At 40.6% G+C, this 22,322-nt stretch overlaps 1 long non-coding RNA gene across 1 annotated transcript in view; it reads right to left on the bottom strand.

Annotated features, from left to right (window-relative positions):
• Positions 1-4,817: 4,817 nt before the first annotated feature.
• Positions 4,818-22,322, bottom strand: part of LOC124254723 — a 90,806-nt gene continuing 73,301 nt past the window's right edge. Inside the window, exon 4 of the long non-coding RNA XR_006892533.1 lies at positions 4,818-4,838. This is a non-coding gene — a long non-coding RNA (uncharacterized LOC124254723). The remainder of the gene's footprint in view (positions 4,839-22,322) is intronic.

Genomic DNA, 22,322 nt, shown 5'->3' with positions numbered 1-22,322 from the left:
CAGCATCCAAAGTCACCAAATCTAAGCCCCACTGAATATTTAAGGGATGCTCTTGATTAACGTCTGCAATCATGTCAGCAACAATCAAAGACCCGCCAACAGACCCATTCCAACAGTTGGCACTGATTGTGGGAACATTCCTCAGGTACAATTCTTGTCATCTGGTTTGCGGGATCAACCAAGCATTACCACAAGCGGGCATAAGTCTTCTAGTTGCCAGGAAGTTCAGAGCGAACGGTCTTCAATTAACATGTCTATGAGAACCTGCCCTGAGATGACCTTCACCTTGGACCGACATTCGATGGTTTAGCCCTCTTACCGGTCGACCTCGTAAAGCAGGATGAACTTACTTTTTTACCCTGCATCACAAAGACCTCGTAATTTTACACTGTGCCGTAAACAGCCCAAAATTTAGGACCCCGATTGACCTGTCGTAAATGCTTTAGGAGGTCGTAAACACTAAAAAGATGGCGTCAACGATTATGGTACTGCAAGTGATTAACGCGCTTACAAAGAAGACCTGAGAAATTTTGAGACATGTCGAACGTGCTCGACACTCATGTTGTTTTCTAACTGTGCAGAAAGTTAGAGCCCCAACTGAACAAACCTACAAGGCGTTCACATGCTATTCCGACCTCCCTGCAAGTGTTGTGTACACAGAGGTATTTGGCAAAAGGGGTTTTCCTCAGTGAAATCGGGGATCTCCATGGAGTATCCCGAGCTAGTGTGTCAAGAATACTCCGTGACACCGCTAGTGCTCTGGCCGTGTATCTGGACTTGGACCTGGGTGCCACAGGGACATATGTCCTTCCTCTTCTCAGATTAAGCTAAAGTGCTTAAATAACCTTTCAAAATAGGCTTCATCGTAAATGTCGCCAATTTATACACAATACGAAATCACGATTCACAGCATTATTTGCTGTACAGTGTAGATAGTATGTTTTCAAATGTGAAAATCGGATAATTACTGGGAGTACTGAATTTCAAAAATAACATATTAATGATCACTGAAATCAGTTTTTCATGAACCTAGAATCGGTTTGGATGTTTTCGAAAATATACTTACACGAACGCCGAAGTGCGCTTTCCGCCATATTGGATAATGTTTACAAAATCACGTCTCGCAAAGGCCGGTATTGAGACGCCTATTACATCACGTATATTTCATAGTCAGCTGTGACAAATGCATCACTGAATTCCCCATACATTTCAAAATCAAATCACAGTTGGTCTTTGTTACCAATACCAAATGGATATTGGGTGTGAAAACAAACGCTGTGCTCGGAATACTGCGCTACTGTAGTACAAAGTAATGTAAACAAAGAAAAATTCCGATTTATACTGCGTAGCAGCCGGGTATTCATTTCTTGGAATGGCTCAATACATTTAGAATATGTATTGAAAGAATATCATAGCAAAAAAGAGGAAATTAAAAATAGATACAATGCAATGATTTGATACTTCATAAGAACTTGTCAAAGTTTCCGTGCACCGTGACGCCTTATAACAGACGCAAAATCACGCAGAACGACAACGGTAATTATCAGCATTTCTGGCTTCTTCTCTTACTTCCAAAGAAAACATATAACAATACACAGATAGTCAGAATCACTCTGAATACTTACATTTCATATTTATGTACAAACGATCCCTGAATCAAGGGAAGAGTCCTCGCAAAATCCTGTGTACGCTTGTCAGCAAAGCCGCCATTTTGTAAGAAATCGGTTATTGCTTGTGATGTCACACGTCAACATTGTTGTACATATTAGGCAATATCTTTGAGGTGAAGGTCGGATGAAAAAAAATTAAACACAATCGTCCTACCCTTCTGATTACACTTTCAGTACTATGATGTATATTTTGCGTATAATTCAGATATTTTTTTCATGAAACCAATTTCAGTACCTACATTTAGCCTTGTTCAATATCATATCATACGTGGATATAGGGTATACGTTTTTATTCTTTGAAAGTTTTGATTGTTTGAATAAAAGTTAAAAGAAATTGGGACATTTAGAGTATCACACCATATTTTAAATTGCAAGTTAGATCATAGCCATAACTGAACAAGGTTAATAGTGATTCAGCATTGGGATTTAATATGAATAAAATGGACCTGGTAAGTAAAACTGATAATATTAATGGAAATGATTTATACATTTTATCTTGTAATTTTCAATGGAATTTAGTGATAGAATCCAAAATAATTCATTTATTGATAATTTTTTTACGATAAGATAACCTGTACATTGAATTAAAAACATAACATTTGCATTGTTATTCAAACTATATTTCTATTTGAAATACTTTGGGAATAACAAGATAAGCATGTGCCCGTTCGGTCTCGCTTTATGCGTTGCTATGCAACAAAGTACCTCTTATACAATGTACGACATGGATTTAGGACCGCGTCGTACGACATGGATATGACGTCTTTGTCAAACGGTCGTAAAGGAGGTCGGAAGAGGGTCGTAAACAAGGTCGTATGGGCTACGACCTCCTAAATTTAGGAGGCTTTTGTGAAACGCGGGCCAGGTGTTGTAGAAGTACTTGTATGTATACCGCGGTACACGAATGTTTATGTAGGCAATCAGGAGCAGAGGTCGACGAACCACTCACTCCTAGGCCTAGCCAAACCTAACGACCATGCGAGTTTTAGGTAATTGTCACAAACGGACCCTGGTGTCAATGAACGGACATACATAATGGTACCTGCTGCACTCGCTCGGCAAACCAAACACAATTACGGCAATACCATACTTATATTTTATCAGAAACCGCCATGTTCAACCTGCTGCTCATAAAACTCTTCTCACATGTTCAGGGCCACATGGTTCTGTAGCTACAATCCTGCTCTTGCTGCTTCACAACCATATTTTTTAGTCATATTACATAAGACCAGTCATAAATGGAAGACGAGGACCTACCTATATGAACCTGTCTTCAACGCGGCAAAACGCCATGTTTTCTTTGGTCCGTGTGCTTTGAGTCACATCGATCGATATATAATTATGGCAAGATGGATTGAGACAGTGAGCAGCGACGATGAACATATGAGTAACCAAGTGCCGAATCATGTCATAACCAGTGCCTTCACGACAACGAGGACTTTGCTTGATAGTATTGCGTCATTTAGTGTGACAGAATGCTTTGATCGTGGCTTTGAATGACATATTTCCAATGATCATGATTCCAAGTTATTCTACCCATGTTCATGGGTTTCACCAATGTGGTATACCTCCAAGGCTTGCTTTAGCTTGGTCGGATTCCCGTCCCCCGTCCCCCGTCATCGTCCCCCGTGCAACACGGAGACAGAGATGGCCAACTCAGACAGGTAAACAGAAGCACAGACAGACAGACTCGTTACAGACTCGTTGTGACATTATATTAACTTATAGCTAAAATACATGGAATTATAGCTAAAATACATTGAATTATCATAAAACGGCCCTCCCATTATCAGAAATTTGCGGGCCGCTGCAAATGATATTGGACCGCTCAACCTTAACGACGGGCCACTATCAGTTCTGTTGTCAAGTGACGTCATAGTGGGTGCGTGGGCTTACGGTTCATTCGACATTAATTGGCTTTTGACTGGCAGATATTCTTGGTCAAACAAGTCAAAGCAACCCGAATTCCCGCCTTAAATAGCGGTAATATTGGCTTTCTTGTTTGTGCTAACCTTAACAAGTGCACTATTAAGGCTGTTGATGGACCAAAACCGAAGACTGACATAGTTTGACATGTTGCAGGCTATGGTCTTGTCAAAGGCCAAGGTCGAATATCGTCACTTTCTTTTGTGACCTCACTTGAATTGTTCGGTGACGTAATTGCATTCGGGCAGTCAACCCCGTCAGAAGTTGATATGGGTAAACTTACAGTCAAATTCCTTCATTGTTTCCTTTTTCTTTTCAACACAAATTCCATGTATTTTAGCAATAATAACGGTAATGCTATTTTTGAGGGCATTATCATTTGCAGAAGCCCTCGGTCTTTTCAACTGCCATCCTTCGTCGGGCAGTTCATGGAAGACCTCGGGCTTCTGCAAATGATAATGCCCTGAACAATAGCATTACCCTTGTAATACTGTGCAACCAGCTAAATATCCAACTCCGGTCTTTTGGAATCACAACATGTTGGCTTCCAACAGGTTGGTATTTATCGACTTCCAACATGTTGGTATCTATCGACTTCCAACAGGTTGGTATTTATCGACTTTAACAGTCAGGGAGTAACACATTAAATATGCACGTGTTGAAACTTTAACATAGCCTCACTGTAGATATGATACCTCAGATGTGACGTACAAATACACATGAAGTAACTACGAACCTTCTGAATCTTATCTCCAGAAGATCACATTAAAGAGACTACACATTATTGTGACCGGTGATTATATGGTTTATGTTACAGTCGTTAGTATGTGTTTTACTTCATTGTGTAGTGAGTGAGTGAGTTTAATTTTACGCCGCTTTTAGCATTATTCCAGCAACATCAGCATATTCGAATGAATACAATATTCAAATGGGTTATAAGTAGCCGTGTTATATTCAGCGACTTGTAGGCTGTCGATAGATCAGTGTTTTCATAAGGCTTCATATAAAGTGTTAACAATTGTGAAAAGGGTCTTTTAAACCAATGAGAATCCAGCATTATTTTACGTCACGGAACAGTAGGACGTAAGTGGTAGGTGTGTTTTGCTTGTTCTAAAGATACCCATCACATCCATCTTTAATCAGTCTGTTGAAGAGGTGTGGATGTTACAGAAATTTTAAAATTCAATATACCGAAATGAATTTGAGTTGATGTACTTGCCTTTTTTAACCAAAGATCGGGTTCTCATGAAACGTGGAAGAATTTATCTGAAAGAGAAATAAATCAAGTTAGAAATATAATATTAGATGGAATAAGAGTCGTAACTGTAACGAATAAATCACTTGCACTAAAAAGTGACTTAACATAGGTACGTAAATAGAGAATACTACACGAGGTCTCATTACATACGAATTATACGAAAACGAGTGTCCTTCCTATGGTATCTGACCGAGCGAAAGCGAGGTCAGATAACATAGGAAGGTCACGAGTTTCGTATAATTCGTATGTAATGAGACCGAGTGTGGTATTTTATTTATTACCCACGTCTTACATGCATTAAATTGACAAAATAGCGTATTTTTGTTAATATTTTGGTTTCAAACCGAAACCGGTTTCATAAAGAGGTTGCGGAAGAGTTTTGTACTGTAGTACAATATTTGCATGACGTCACTGTAATGACGTCAATGCCTTGGTAACCGACGTCACGATGCATGTCAGTTGTCATCGCCTCGTACAGCCTCCTACAGTAAACTACTCCGTAGCACCCCGTTTCTTGGTTTGCAGTTGCTTCATTCGGCTAACATCACTGGTGGAAACATTGCGTTTATGTTTTTCGACGGATATAATGTCTCAGTTCGACTCACAATTAAACAGCGACACGGCAACGTTCGCGATGTTTACATTCCCACAATGCATTTAAGTTGTAGAATGAATGAATTCACGTGTTTGTTATGAATGAAAAAATGGTTACGTCAGAATGTGACCTCATTGAGAGGTCATCAGTTATCCAATCAAATCGTTAGAATCTCAGGTCAAGTCGTTACGACACAGGTCAACGCGATACGACACACGTGTGACGTACGAGATTAGTATGCAACTACCCATACGTTGACCACGTGGGTAATAATACTGAATATCTGCTCCTGAAGTTAGTGAGGTAACCACAAACTCATGGCAGGCAAACCAAAAGAGCATTAATTACTATCCCAGCACAGAAAATCGTTAATTCTGAATGATAATATATAACAAAATTTATGGATAACAACTTCTTTCTAATAAAGAAGTTGTTATCCATAAAGCGTGTTCAGTATTGTGCGTTCCAACTTCTAAAATCACTCAAACAAGTTAATTCTGAATTGCTGCGTGCGGCGTTAAACAACAAACTAACTTTACTTCTGAAATCGATAGATGGTGTGGGTTATATTCAAAACAAGCATACAACACGGTGCAACTCAGTGAAACGTATTGCAATTAGTGAAACCCCGGGCAACCCAACATTTTACCCAATTCAACGCAATGCAACCGCCCCCAAACAGAACCAAGTGGAACCCAGTGCAACTTAGTATTGTTGTTTATTTGTTGCGTACGAATGTGGGGAATCGAACCCGAGACCTCGGAGCGGCGAGCGAACGTGTTAAGCATTAGGCTACCCCATAACCACATTTATTTTTAGAATATGGCCGAAGACTATACAAAAACAGGTACGTCTTCCGGGTTCACCAGGCCGCGTATCTATACATAATGCATGGTAAATTTAACACCTTCAAAGGCCTCTGTGTGTAAAGAACCAGGAAGTCATATTGAGTGTGAAATGTTAGGAGGTGTTCATTCTGAGAGGAATAGTGAGCGTGATGTCTCCCATTGAACATGGCATTGTGTGTCCTATATAAGTAGGGTAAAAGGCTCCAATGCAATCTAAACTGTCAAAGGCTTCTTGGAATAACGTCTAGTAACAGCCAGAGACACACAAGGTACGACCCAGTTGAATGCGTATAACTGTCGCTATAAAACTTCAATAGAGAACGGGACCATTGGTTACTGATTTGATCTCACAATTGTGAGGATTCTTTTAGTCGGATATGATTTGGACACGACACCTGCAAGTAACACGTTTACACATCAGACGAGAGACGATGCGCAAATTGACGATGGCAGAGGCGCCCTTCACATCTTACTACTTCAATGTGTAGCTATCCCGTTGCGACGACTGTCTGTTGTACAGGCTAAGTAAACTAGACTCAGTATTATTCGTTACACTGCCATACTGAGTGTAACAAACCCTAGTAGAAGGTCGCGTCAGCTAACCTTTTGAATTGGCCAATCAGAACACAGCTTACCAAGTTGACATTTGCACATACCGTTTGAACTTTTACGTCGAAAACGTTTGTACTCGAACGATTCTGAATGCTATTTCCTACACAATTGCTTCCGAGTGATACACAGACCTTGGACTCAGTATTATTCGTTACTCTGCTATACCGAGTCTAACAAACCCTAGTAGAAACTCGAAGGTCGCGTCAGCTAACCTTGGAGCGACCTATGACTGTCCAATCAAACGCGAGGCGGACGAACGGATTTAACAAATCAGACAACGACTACTAAGTTTGGTTCGGCGAGGCAAGATGAAATTGTCAGCGCGCTCGGTAAAGTTCTTCTGATGACATGGTTACTATTAACTTATGTTTCCTCAAGATGGCATTCTGGAATATTGACATAAACGTTATTTTCGGCGACTGTTTACTCGCTGTTGTGCGTCCTCTATGGTACGTATTGTGATACGTGTTCACAAGCGTGAAGTGTATCACAGTCACAATACTCGTCAGAAGTTCAAAGTGACGAACTTGGACACTTCCAGCATCATCTCTACAGAAGACGGGATGATGCTGAGAAAAGTTGCCATGTTGCACATGCTTTCATTAAAAATTGGTAGCTTTATAATCTATTTGTTTGGGCAGAATTATGGTAGAATTCGTTGATAAGCGTTTACATACAAAATACTCAGTTACAAAGTTGCCACAATATCAATTTACCAAAAGAATAAAACAACTCAACACAATTGACATTACCAAATACAACAGAACTAATTATAATAAAAAATAATTCCAAAAAAATGATGTAAAGATGATGTAAGTTGCAGTTTGGTTATTTAAAGTTTGCTGATATAATATACGTAGGAATTTACTATCGCAATAGCACAAAGGCATACTCACGGGTCTAGACAACTGCTACTCTGACAATGAATAGGTTTAAGAGATTATCTCCTTGTAATGTGATGTTATTCAAGAGTTTTCCGTTCAGTGTTTTTGTATTGTTGGCTGTTAACAGGCAGGAATGTCAGTTTATTTGTTTAACCTAAATATTTCAGTTATCTAACGTTGTCTTTAACTTGCAGCAGTAAGGAGAGGTCAGCTCTCAGTCAGTTGGGCGACGGTTTGTTTGGAAAACACGTTCGAATTCTTTCAGCTTGAAGTATAGGCGAGTTCCGTTACCGCCCGGGTGGGCGTTTACGAACAGGCAGACGACAGTGGTCCTGATTTAGAAGTCGGGTTTCCTGTATTTTCTGTGCCTCTCCCTCGTCCTAATCACTCAGTTGCCTATCGCCTTATCCTCAGAGTTGTTTGTTTTATCCCCTAGACTGTTGTTTGTGCATCATAGTGGCCTAAGTTATTATAAAAAGATCCCTCAATCTAAGCTTCAAACAAGTGGGGAGACATTAGTTGGAAGGTGCGGTGGCCTTCACGTCACGACATTCTGAGTGAGTAAGTTTAGTTTTACGCCGGTTTTAACAATATTTCAGCAATATCACGGCGGGGGACACCAGAAATGAGCTTCACACATTGCACCCATGTGGGGAATCTAACCCGTAATAAGCGAACGCTTTAACCACTAGGCTACCCCACGCCCCAGGACATTCTGACTTAACTCAGGGCTGTCGTTGTGCAGTCGTTTTGAGGCAATATCATTAACTTTTGAAACAGTTGCACTGCTGCCATTGTTGACAAGTTTCATTGGACAGATTTCGCTTTATACCCTCTGAACGTCCTATTTCGGTTCCCGTGTGGACAGACCAGGGAAGATCCGGGCTAGAATTGGTCTTCAGAAACCCATGCTTGTCTCCCTCATGAAGATCCGGGTTAGAATTGGTCTTCAGTAACCCATGCTTGTCGTAAAAGGCGACTAACGGGATCGGGTGGTCAGGCTTGCTGACTTGGTCGACACATGCTTTTGATCACTGGATTGTCTGGTCCAGACTGGATTATTTACACACCGCCGACACAATCGACATTTTACTGCAGCTTGGCGTTCAGTCCTTTTTACACAGCACAACATGAAAGGAATTTACGGGAAATCCAAATGTCTACATCGAGGGATCATCCCATTATATATCTGTGAAAGCTTATCTGACAGTGTTTGCATAAACACACTTGAGGCTTGCAAACATCCTGAGACTTACTAACATTGTGAATAGCAGCTTTGATACAAACCTATCCTCGGGTACACATGGGAAACTTACCAAACAGTCGAGAAAACAATCTATTAATATCTGGCAAACATTGAATTCATGTTTGAGACTGTTACAATTTGGAAACACGGATTGCTTGGTTAAAGCATGTGCATACGCTAAATGAGCGGTGTACTGTCATATACCCAACTTGGTCGCTTCAAGAGTGAGTGAGTGAGTATGGTTTTACCCCGCTTTTCGTTATATCCCCAATATCAAGCAGCTGACACCAGAAATGGGCTTCACACATTGTACCCATGTGGGGAATCGAACCCGGGTCTGGAGCGTGACGAGCGGGCGCTTTAACCACTAGGCAGTCCCTCAGCCCCGCCTCGTCCCTTTAAGATCAAATAGAATATCATGTCAAGGAAATAATGCAGGCTATTTAGCTGTGACTGGATTCAGATGTATTACACTGGATTTGCGAGAATGGTAGCATAAGAGTTTGCGATATCACACATGAGGAAGGAAATGATGACAAACAAAGAGCATATGCTTTACCAAGTTTACACAACTTGAATGCAAAGTCCGTCCATGGGTTATGTGTAAAAGATCATAACAGGCGAGCACAAAGCGACATACATTGACCAACTAGTGGTAGAAGCATGTACATTAAAGGATCAGGGTCAGAAAATCAGAAACCATGTGGCAGATACGCTTGACCCACATTGCCGTTATCAACGACCCGCATGGGGAAGTGAGACCATGCTGTCTTAGAATACCCTAGAGGGTTTTAGGGAATCACCAATGAATCACAGTCGAGAAACGAAATGCCCAAGTGTGCTGGATTAGTGATTTTAAGGGCGCTTCACATGTGTCGCTTTTCTGTCGAAACACGTCTCAAACATACATGGGTGAGTGGGTTTAGTTTTACGCCACTTCTAGCAATATCTCGGCGGGGGACACCAGAAATGTACCCACGGGAATCGAACCAGGATTCTCGGCGTGACGAGCGAACGCTTAACCACTAGGCTACCCCACCGCCCCCAAACACACATGGAAGCCTGGGGCAAAATGTATAAGATTGCGCCCAAGATTATTTCATATTTAAAAGCGACGTGTACACGTAAATGTGTATGTATGGCTCTCGGCATCCTTGTTGTGACCCATTTATGTTTGGTTACATAAACTAGAATCTTTAAACGAGATATGACGCGGGCGGGGAATGCTCCCTCGGCCTTCTGTGTCACTGTGTTCTTTCACTTTACCCTGAACGCGATCCACATTCGAGAATATTTATATACACCCCAGAGTTTGGAATGTCTGTTAAAAACATCAATGTACAAATCATACATTGATTTTGAATAAAACCGTTTTATTGTTATCTGTGCCTGTCTGCAATTTAACCAAAGGAAACAGCCCCAGTAATACTTGCATATTATGACGTATACTTCATGAATAGAAGATTTCTTGCAGCTGAGATGACGAAGCAAACACGAAAGAGCAAATATTCACAGGAAATACTTTGAAAGAAAGGACTACTATAACTCATAGCCACCTGGAGGAAACGTACTAGCGGTACACGATACAGCATTACTGACATCGAAGGATGTTAAAGATGACGTACAAGTAGCTTGACACTCGCTGGAGACAGTTTACGGTCCAGCCAAGATGACAAGTATCATTATTGTAACAAAAGGCCAGTTACACGAGCGTTGTGAAGGTAAGGTTAAGCATCAGAGTAAGTAAGATACATTTAACACATACATGCTGCAAAGAAATGTTCACCTGAATGCTGCAACAACGTTCCTATCAACCACTCATTTGTTTGATTCAGACCACGGCAGAGACATGGGACATATCTGGCATATTGCTGACTGCACGTCTAATTTATCAAAATCCTGGATCCGCATCTGAACCGGAGGTCCTGCTCTCATCTCATCCAATGGAACTCAGGTCCGCCTTTAATTGAAACTAAACAAGATAGCACTGCATCAGTTTTGTTTCCTAAATCAGTGAGAAACGTGAGAGTCAGTTTCGTGATTACCACCTGTACCATGCATGTACCACCACCTGTACCATCATGTACCACCACCTGTACCATCATGTACCACCACCTGTACCATGCATGTACCACCACCTGTACCATCATGTACCACCACCTGTACCATGCATGTACCACCACCTGTAACATGCATAGACCACCACCTGTAACATGCATGTACCACCACCTATACCATGAATGTACCACCACCTGTACCATGAATGTACCACCACCTGTACAATGCATGTACCACCACCTGTACCATGAATGTACCACCAACTATGACATCATGTACCACCGCTATACCATGCATGCATGTACTACTACCTGTACCATGCATGTACCACCACCTGTATCATGCATGTACCACCACCTGTACCATGCATGTACCACCACCTGTAACATGCATGGACCACCACCTGTAACATGCATGTACCACCACCTATACCATGAATGTACCACCACCTGTACCATGAATGTACCACCACCTGTACAATGCATGTACCACCACCTGTACCATGAATGTACCACCAACTATGACATCATGTACCACCGCTATACCATGCATGCATGTACCACCACCTGTACCATGCATGTACCACCACCTGTACCATGCATGTACCACCACCTGTACCATGCATGTACCACCACCTGTACCTGCATGTACCACCACCTGCACCATGCATGTACCACCACCTGTACCATGCATGTACCACCACCTGTACCTGCATGTACCACCGGCTGTATCATGCATGTACCACCACCTGTATCATGCATGTACCACCACCTGTATCATGCATGTCCCACCACCTGTACCTGCATGTACCACCACCTGTACCATGCATGCACCACCACCTGTATCATGCATGTACCACCACCTGTACCACCACCTGTACCTGCATGTACCACCACCTGTATCATGCATGCACCACCACCTGTATCATGCATGTACCACCACCTGTACCTGCATGTACCACCACCTGTACCTGCATGTACCACCACCTGTATCATGCATGTACCACCACCTGTACCACCACATTTACCATGCATGTACCGCCACGTGTACCATGCATGCATGTACTGCTACCTGTACCCGTCATGTACCACCACCTGTACCATGCATGTACCATTTGTCTGCAGGGGTGATCCAAGATTATAACCCTCTCAATAGTTATACATGACCGATCAAGAAACAATGACTGTAAGGTCATTACTTCAAATGTAAAAATTCGGTATGGTAATATATTCAACCTAAAACCGTTTGGATATTCGAAACAAAAGTCAATAGCTCAGCCTCAAAACCGCCACTTGTCAATTGGAGATAAGGGTGATCAATATTCCATCAATATCATAGAGGGGGGCACCAGAAATGGTATTCAGACATTGTACCCATGTGGGGAATCGAACCCGGGTCTTAGGCGTGACGAGTGAACGCTTCACCCACATGACTACCCCACCGCGCCCAACGGAGAAGAGGATATGGATACGGATGACCGTAATGAATAGAAGTGGATGGATCCCACCACTTGCTAAACGTTGAAGCAACGGTAAGAATTTTATGTTGTGACTACTATATTTTTTAACGCTGTCTGTTGTATACAGGGGTTGAACAGATTTTGGTCGGCCATTTTGTTTTATGACGTCACATAGGTGTGACCTAATCGACTGTTGAACCCTTAAACCCCACCCTCCTTTGGGGGGTCCCCTGTCCGGCCCAGGTGTGTGTGACCTTCAAACCTTAAACATTTGTAATGTTTCAACACGTACCTTACCATAATTCTAGAAAAACAAGCTCTTATCGTGGTTGGGATCTCAATGAGATTAGTATTTGAGTAAACCTCTATTTATACATCTACAAAAGGCTACATAGACAACCAATGCAGATATACTCTTAACATTGATTTATTTCTAATATTCACACATTTTACACCACACCCTTGGTTGCATGCTTGTTGTAAGAGGCGACTAACGGATCGGGTGGTGAGGCTCGCTGACATGGTTCACACATCTCATCTGTTCCCTAGTAATTGGTTAAGATCGATGCTCATGCTGTTGATCACTGGATTGTCTGGTCCAGACTCGATTATTTACAGACCATATAGCTGGTCACTGAATACATTTAACCTACAATACAATTCTTAACACCTGGAGGGGCCCAACCTCTTCATACCCGACACAATACAGTGACAAAGAAGCTTACACTAGTATTCCATTGTACTGTCTGTGGAGTAACAGCGGCTAACACGACATGTGAGTAACCTATGTGTCACATGATGTCAAAAGTGTCATATATAGTATTCATGGACCTAAGATGGATTTTTGTTATGTTTGCAGTTTGAGAGTAAAGTTCAGCTTTAAAGTTTTGAGTAAAGCACTGGAAAGTTTTACAGGAGAACACATGCAGGTTTGTTTTCTTATTCAGCTATATATATGACAAATGCTAAATCATTCCATCACTGTACAACCACTTGACACCACTTGAGATATTCAGTGACCATCAGTCCTCAACTGCTTACTATTTCCTGTCTTTAATTCCGTTCAGATAGTTCTCTGCCTACATAACGGAAGCTGACCATTTGTCAGCATATATTCATTGTAGGCTGTGCGCCATTACGCTGAACATTATCAACGACCATTCCATGTACACATGATTTACAGTCCTGACCTTTAAATTACAATAAAACAATTTCTGGTCAACTTGAACTGGCTAACTTTGCGAGCACAGGAAGCCACACACAGGAAGCTAAACACATCAACCCTCCCAGGGCCGCACCTACATGAACATATCTGTACACGCATAAGCATAAGTGATACAAATGACAGCATTAAATACTTAAAATGGTGGTCAGTTTTAATGACTGGATGGAGGTGCTTTTAACAAACATAACACCTTACACTATTTCATCCAATCACAGCTGTGACATGTCTCTTCAGTTACGGCCCGGCTCAGCGAGCAAGCGATTCTGCTGTTAGTATAGTGCATAGACAGCGCCCCATTCACGCATATCATATACGGTGGTGCATGAATTGTATTTGCTAACAGCTACAATCGTTTATTGTTCACAGATATGTAAAATAAATACTCAGAACTTTGGAGTTATTCCTTGTGTACCAAATGACAGCGCATTTTAAAGTGGCTAGTGGGATACCTTTGATTTAACAAAATGCGCTCTGATATTTTCATAACTTCTGATCTAATAAATAGCATCTAAATTCCCCTCATATGCATAGTGTGATATTAATTCTACGTTGAAAAAAGATTTTGCTGTGTGAACATTCGAGTCGGCAAACTCATACCACTCCATAAGATAATTGAATAATAATCACAGCTCACTAAGGTGAACCTGAAGGTCCACACACACCTTGGAATATTGCTGTGTGCGGCGTAAACTAAACCCACTCACTCACTCACTCATTGCTCCCTATGCATATCTTCACGTGTGCAAATTTTTAAAGGTCGTCAGTTGTATCCCTCACAGGATTACGTGCAAATTAGTAATTAGTTTGTGGTCCCTCCGTGTGAAAAAATAACGCATTTCCTTTTATCGTACATGTCTTCTGGATTTAGACGCACAGCCGATTTTCGAATAACAGTGAACAAGTCTGTTTTCACATCATTTGTACTGCTTTTCCGTTGACCTTCTGAGAAAATCTGATCACCTTAAATTTTAGAACAAACTCTACTCATCCTTATACGTCATTACATATACACAGTATGCACAATTTAACTCTGGACACCCAAAAGTCCAGAAACTCCGCACTATGGCCACTTTCTGACAAAGACCTTGACAAAATTAAACATGCAGTTGTCATGAATATATGATAACGATGAAAAAATTATAAAAAAAGTTTTTGAAAAAAAAAATCATTTGGACTTAATATTCGACTAATTTAGAGCGTTATCAAAAACTGATTTTAAAAATTATTGGAATAATTTAGAGCGTTATTAATTCAAAAAAAAGAAAGATTTTTTAATATCGCTCTAAATACTCGAACCAAAATGGGCGAGTTATTATTACTGTACCACAGTTGAATGAAGTTCAATCATATTGAATTATGTATCATAATACTTTCATGTATTTTTAACCATATATTTGCAATATCAAGAAAACCAGCAAATGAAAATATTTTCGCCCATGGACGAGAATTTTCATTAACGATCATTTAGTCGAATTATGTCAAAAATAGTCGAATTTTGTCTCATGATACTTATAAACATACTTCCATTCATTTACAAACTCCAAAATATGGAAAAAACATTTTTTTTTAGCAAAAGTAAATATTCTTGCTCACGGGCCAAATGTTTTTCGCCCATGGGCGAGATTTTTAAATATCACTCTAAAATAGTCGAATTAAGTCCAAATGAGTATTTTGAGCCAAAATACATTTTCTCGCCCATGGGCGAGAGTTTTTATTATCGCTCTAAATTAGCCGAATTAAGTCCAAATGGGTTCAATTTTGTGTCATGATACTTATAAACATACATTCATTCATTTACACCCTCTAAAACGTGTGAAACATGTATTTTGAGCAAATGTATATATTCTCGCCCATGGGCAAAATTGTTTTCGCCCATGGGCGTGATTTTTTGATAGCGCTCTAAACTGGTCAAATTAAATCCAAAAGATTTAAGTTTTTTGTGATTATACTTATAAACATACTTTCATTCATTTACAACCAAAAGTAAATATTTTCGCCCATGGGCGATATTTTTAAATAACGCTCTAAATTCGTCAAATTAACTTAAAGTCAAAATGAGGTGAAGTTTGTGTCATGATACTTATAAACATACATTCATTCATTTACACCCTCCAAAACATGAATTCTGAGCGAAACTAAACATTCTAGCCCATGGGCCACTGTTTAAATTTTAAGTTTTCGCAAACTGTTTTTTTCTCTTCATTTTTTCATCGTTATCATATATTCATGACAACTGAAATGTTTAATTTGTGAAATCCCTTGTCAGAAAGTGGCCTTAGTGGAGAGTTTCTGGACTTTTTGGGTGTCCAGATTAAATTGTGTCGTGTTATATCAATATATCAATATCCACTGAGCTGCAAATCCTAGGTTCATGTTTTGATGTTTGTTCATATATGGATTTCAGTTGCGTGGGATAGGCAAACACAGCTGGACCAAGGCGTAGGTGGGACAATTGTGTTGAACGCCGCAGTCAGCAATATTTTAGTTGAGTGCAGTATTGAATTATTCCAGCTGAATGTAAGTAATGAATTGTTGACCAAAATATGACAACTATCTGCACCACCGGGTTACCATAACACACAGTTGCCACAAAGCCTTTAACGATCGGGGAGTGTTTGTCTGAAGATTCACGAACAGCTGTCAAAACTTGTACGCTTTGCTACATGGAGGCTTCTTATACAAGATGGCCGCAAAGGGTGACGCCTTTCAAAGGTGACACAATTGGTGATGCCTCATGCCAGGTGACACAAGGGTATCTGTCGCCTAATGCAAGATGACATGGCACAGAGGGTGACGCCTCATGCAAGATGACACATAGGGTATCTGTCGCCTAATGCAAGATGACATGGCACAGAGGGTGACGCCTCATGCAAGAGGACACATAGGGTATCTGTTGCCTAATGCAAGATGACATGACACAGAGGGTGACGCCTCATGCAAGATGACAAATAGGGTGTCTGTCGCCTAATGCAAGATGACATGACACAGAGGGTGACGCCTCATGCAAGATGACACATAGGGTGTCTGTCGCCTAATGCACGATGACATGACACAGAGGGTGACGCCTCATGCAAGATGACACATAGGGTATCTGTCGCCTAATGCAAGATGACATGACACAGAGGGTGACGCCTCATGCAAGATGACACATAGGGTATCTGTCGCCTAATGCAAGATGACATGACACAGAGGGTGACGCCTCATGCAAGAGGACACATATAGGGAAACCTCTTGCTGTGTATGTATGTATGTATGTGTGTGTGCGTGCGTGCGCATGCATGCATGTATGTATGCGTGCATGTAAAGAATGTAATGCATGCATGCGGGTGTGTGTGTGTGCGCGCGCGCGACTATGTGCATATTTCTCTGTTTCTTTAGTGTACATATAAATTCAACACGTCTTGTTGTATTTTGTTAATGTCAAACGTTTTCGTCAATAACTTCCGTGTGTTATATTGATTCAAACATATGGGAATACGGATTTATCTGCATCATGCATACTGTAAAGTAGAATTACCTACATAAACAGCGTACTTCCCCACCAAACAGGCCGTCTGATATATATAAACCCACGTAATGCTTGGGCTGAACTAGATATACGTTTGAACATGCTAGCAGACATTCAACTTCTTGATAGCTGTGTCGATATAAGCGTTGGCTAGTCACGGAATATTACTCCCCACATGGGTACAGTGTGTACATTATATTTATAAATTTTGGAATTTGCTTAAAAAGTAAAACCAAACTCAGTCAGTAGATCAACTTCGTGAAGCATCGATATCACCCACCAGGAAATTGGAAGTATCTCATTATAAAAAAAATTATTTGAAAAAACCCCAGCGTAGATATGAACCATTTCTCACGAACCACATTGCGAGTCAATAATCTTTTCATAATTCTAACAAGAAAATTAAATACGCCATGGTGTTATATCCAGCTCCAGACATGACACATATATGGTGACACATAGTGTCTTCACCTTAGATTGACACCTGAGCATGACATATTCTGTGATCGTTCTGTCTCACCAAACATGAACGCATGTATGATCTGAATGTAGTCCACGGACAATAATCATATGTCGACCCCCCTGGGGTTGCAGATAATGATACGTCCCCAGTTGTGACTGAATGCTTCGGGTGGTAAGGCTTGGTGACGTGGTTTGTTTGTTTGTTGTTTATTGCTGCGTCTTGCTACCCGTATACAGTAAACATCAAACAGTCACAAACAGGCTTAATTGTATTTTCCTCAAAACGACGTTAAAAATTAATTAACACAACCCACATTCTCCATCACAGTCACATTCCTGAAGGCAATAGTAGCTATTCTCGAAACACATTCCAGCAATGTCAGTTGTTTGACAAAACATATCAACTGAAATCTAAACCAAGCCTTAAATCTGACGAAATGCAGCTAGCTTATATATTCCAACTCCAGTTGTGTTCAACACATCATCTCACAAAGCAATGTTGTATATATAATACTTAATTGTTATGGGATGCTGGGAATGCAGGCTATTTAATGCAGGTCGTGGAAGGTGAAGAATGCGGATGTTTCCCACTCTTATTAACTCCAACACAAGGATGTTGTCATATCCACATCCAAACGTGAACAGTACAGTTTACGGAGTTTGTTTGAGATATCCACTATCACTCAAGTTGGCGAACACCAACTCAATGGCCTTGCATGAAATTTCACAAACACTGCCGGAATTGATTTAATTACCAATACATTTGTTTGTTTTTTAAACGCCGCACTTTTCATTGTTTCAGCGATATGACGCCAGTCTGTAAATAATCGAATCTGGACCAGACAATCCAGTGATTAACATCACGAGCTTTCATCTACGTAGTTTGGATACGATGACATGTGTCAACTAAGCCAGAAAGCCTGACCACCCGATCCCGTTAGTCGTCTCTTACGATAAACAATTATAACCCGAATTTTCACGGGTAAGTTAGCATTACTGCCCGAATCGTGTCTTAATGGCTTATCATGTTAGCCAAAAGTAACATTACATCAGGTGAAATAACGTTCTGGGAAAGATATTTGATTTCCAGGTCAACTGATATTTGTGGGTGAAAGGGTTACCCTGGAGCTATGCATGTAAATAAGGCGGCTTAACGATAGGAAACCAGACAATATTTCACTTCTGGGTTTACTGTTTGGGGCTCCTGAACAATGAACAAAACACACCGACACGTTGTTGCCCCTTGCTTCCCGTGGGAGATTCGGCGAGCTCCTATATTTGGCTTCCGCTTTTGCATGCTGTTGTGCATTGAACTTAGTATTGTGATGCAAGCTCCCGTTTCCCACGCCATGTTCCGGTGTAAGACAATCAGCTACAACTGGGGGTGATAGAAAGTGCTGGCGCATTGCTCGATAATAACGGTAATACATTTGTGTAGATGCATTGTTTGTATATGTTATTCTTACATTCAGACACTGAAATATACATTCTTAAACCTTCACACTTCAAGCAAGATTACAATGCACTAGAAACTTTCAGTCTTTGAAAAAACAAAAACAAAGACAAGTTTACAATCACAACAAAAACATTTAAAAAGCCCCATAAGTGATCTGCGAAACTACGAAAACAGTCTCACCGCAATGACACAACACCAGTCTTCTCATATTTCGAGCCGTGAGTAAGTCTATGGTTCCGATTATAATGTTTCACCAACCGGTTCATTCGTGACCCACTCGTGTTATTCCGGGACAAGCCGAATAGCCTCTTCTTGGAGGTTACGGAAAGGGGCGAGTGGTGACGAATGCACCCGGTTTGGGTAGCCTTCGGTGATTGGAGTCGTGCCAAGTTTGAAAAACGTGATTCACACAATCAGTTGCCGGACTAAATACTTATTGGACTATTCAAACCGCGGACTTCGTGAGCTGGTCATTAGGTGCCTAAGACCGAAGGTGTGGGTTTGCATCCCGTATTGCATTCAACCCCCAAGAAGTCTGTCATTTCAGATAACGTTTAAAATTTATATATTTATACTGTTTTTACCTCCGTCTTCAATGAAATCAGTTTGAATCATGTATGAAATCGCTTGTGCATCTTGATCAAGCTCAGCCACCCTTAGGAATATCTCCAATGGCTGCTTGCACCAAATGCCCAAGTTATATTATTTTGATATATATAGTTATAGTTAATAGATCGACAATGTTTGACAACCAAATAACATATAATGGCAGTTTTTTGTTTGTTATCGAAACATCTTCGACAAAAACACTTTTGTGTGTATGTTAATAAATAGCAAATATACATGGTTCTGTAATGACATGGTCCACCGACCATACACCGAAACCCTCTTCTGGGTACAATGTGTGAAGCCATTTCTGGTGTGATATTGCTGTAATATTGCTAAAAGCGGCCTAAAACCATACTCACTCACTCACTCCACCGAAACAGACTCGCTTAAGGCCAAACGGCGGTGAAAGGTAAATGATGTTGTCAGTGATGTTGATGTGTTGATGCTGAATGCTGAAAGCCACGGAGACTAAATTTTGCAGTCCTTGAAATAAACATATTTTACAAAACAAAACAGTTCCTAAATTGTCTGCCAAATGAACAAACATAAACAGGAGCCAGGAGATTTTCTTCATCAACTGCAGCAATGTAGACATATCACGTATGGCAATGGCTGAATTGGGTATATGTGTTTCAGAGTGTGCATGACAGACTAACATCGCCGCCTTTAGCGATATTTCAGCAATATCATGGCGGGGGACACCAGAAATGGGCTTCACACATCGATCAAAGCCTGCGGCGTGACGCGCGAACGTTTTAACCACTAGGCTAGGCTACCACTAGGCTACCTGACCTCAAAGAACAATGACACCGGGTTGGAGCATGTCATGTCGTACAGGTTACATTAACTACTCACACAGACTGTTAGTAAAATAATTCTCACATAACACAAAAATCAAAGCGATGCTCTCAAAGGCGCATCTGTAGTTTCATCAGTTCTAAAGAAATAAAATGGAAATTTACAATTAATTTATAATAGAAATAAGATGTTATCTTGTACATACAGGTGTGAATATCACATTTTCAGAACTGCATGATACTGTTCAAGGTAGGTGTGTTCGTAAACATTGTAGATAACAGAACAAACTCTGAGATTTGAAAAATAGCCAAGACTATGTTCCGATTTTGTTCAATGACGAGTCTACCTTCTGGGTCAGACTGACAAGGTCAGACCGAGCTGACAACCTTCCCCGTGGCAAAGCCTCGGTATAACATTAACCATATTGAAGAACCAGATGAACACATGTTAATATTTGCCTGTGTAAGAATGAACACTCTGGTCAGGTTGCTCGTACTGCAATGTTCATACATGAGTGAAAAGACTGGACTTACCGCGAGAACGCTGACACCGCGTCTAGACAAAGGCCGTGGAGGACAACATTGTACTATATATAATTATACATTGGGGAAAACCCACCAGGGCAAAACAAATGCGATATTTCCCAAGCAAATGTGTGTGTGTGTGTGTGTGTGTGTGTGTGTGTGTGTGCGTGTGTGTGATGTTTATGGAGTAGCATGTACAATGTGAATGACACCGCCATAAAATGTATGAGTGAGTGAGTTAATATTTAACTTCACATCGGCAATATTTCAGCCATAGCGTGACGAGAACATATTTGACATTGAAATGTAATGTGTATATTATAAAAACCTGTCTGCAAAGGACAGTAAAACAACTAGAATATCACAATTACAACTACAACTAGTGTGAAAATTTAAAACTAATAGCACTATTTGCACAATACAATATAAAAACTGGCTATAGATCACCAACAACTGAAGGTAGATCACCAAACTAGGGACCATGGGGACTTACAGTACTTTTGCTACCTGCATGGACCCTAGCTGGATTTATATCATCCCTTCAGCCGCTGGCGATTGTAGACAAATTTAGCCTAAATTAAAATGACAAAAATACTACATTTAAAACACCTGGTAAATTTAAATTTCCTTTGAATGTTTCGGGACTTACATACCCTCTCAGGAGGACAATAATTTTACGCTACTTCAACCCCCTTTGAGGGTACAGCCCCTAACAATCTCAGTTACTAAGCTAAACTACCAATAATAAAATATGTATCTATTTACAAATCAGTTAACAAATCTAATTCTTTTAAAAATGCAATAATTAAATGAGAACTGATATTGTTAAAAAGATCCTGCATGATTCGTGATTTGAAATAGATATCCCTTGTGATGGAGTACTCAACACAGTCAAGCAAGACATGCTTGACCGTGATTCGTTCATCACAAGGGATGCAAAACGGAGGATACTCACCTTTCAATAGGTATTCATGAGTAAATCTTGTGTGACCAATACGACATCGTCGTATGATGACCTCTTCAAATCTGGACTGACAACCCAAGTAGGTGTAACCGATAGTTGGTTTTATTGCATGTCATTTATTGATATCTACTTGGGTGTCCCACTTCTTCTGCATCAGGTCACGGATATAAGATCTGATGTTAGATTTATAATCAGAGTATGGAATAAGAAGTGGTGTCAC

The sequence above is a fragment of the Haliotis rubra genome, unplaced genomic scaffold, assembly GCF_003918875.1.
Source record: "Haliotis rubra isolate DU_JTF1 unplaced genomic scaffold, ASM391887v1 Scf58, whole genome shotgun sequence".
NCBI lineage: Eukaryota > Metazoa > Mollusca > Gastropoda > Lepetellida > Haliotidae > Haliotis > Haliotis rubra.
The sequence above is the reverse complement of the archived record's forward strand: the minus strand, read 5'-3'. Positions and strand labels throughout refer to the sequence as shown.